The sequence below is a fragment of the Seriola lalandi genome, unplaced genomic scaffold (genome assembly GCF_002814215.2).
Source record: "Seriola lalandi dorsalis isolate HSWRI2012SDOR001 ecotype SW California unplaced genomic scaffold, Sedor1 jcf7180001956284, whole genome shotgun sequence".
Classification (NCBI taxonomy): domain Eukaryota; kingdom Metazoa; phylum Chordata; class Actinopteri; order Carangiformes; family Carangidae; genus Seriola; species Seriola lalandi.
In genome coordinates, this window is record NW_019426953.1 from 1 (window position 1) to 408 (window position 408).

Below are 408 nucleotides of genomic sequence, written 5' to 3' on the forward strand. Positions count from 1 at the left end.
TGATTGGAAATCAAAGTGGTTTGGTCACTATTGTAGGTTCTTATTATGACACCCTCTATCATCTCGTGTGGCTGTTTAAATACACAACCAAGGAATAGAAATGCCCCATCAAATAGATTTCTCAGTGCTGGAAATATGTCTTGGCATATTTGAAACATCTTGGCTACAGAAGCTGTGATGGCCGAGAGGTTAAGGCGTTGGACTTGAAATCCAATGGGGTCTCCCCACGCAGGTTCAAGTCCTGCTCACAGCGATGAGTGCTTCAAAGAAAGATGGTTTCTGAGAGTGGTTTTGAAGCTCAGAGTGGCAGTGCCTGACTCCGCCTAACTCCCAGGTAATCCAAAAATAGATGTACTTAAACCAAGTTCTCCTACTGTAGAGGTCCCCAACCCCCAGGGTGTGGACCGG

General features: G+C 45.8%; 1 non-coding gene across 1 annotated transcript; it reads left to right on the forward strand.

Annotated features, from left to right (window-relative positions):
- The first annotated feature begins 171 nt into the window (after nt 1–171).
- trnas-uga (transfer RNA serine (anticodon UGA)) lies at nt 172–253 on the forward strand. The gene has a single exon. It is a non-coding gene; the product is annotated as a tRNA-Ser (tRNA).
- Nucleotides 254–408: the final 155 nt, after the last annotated feature.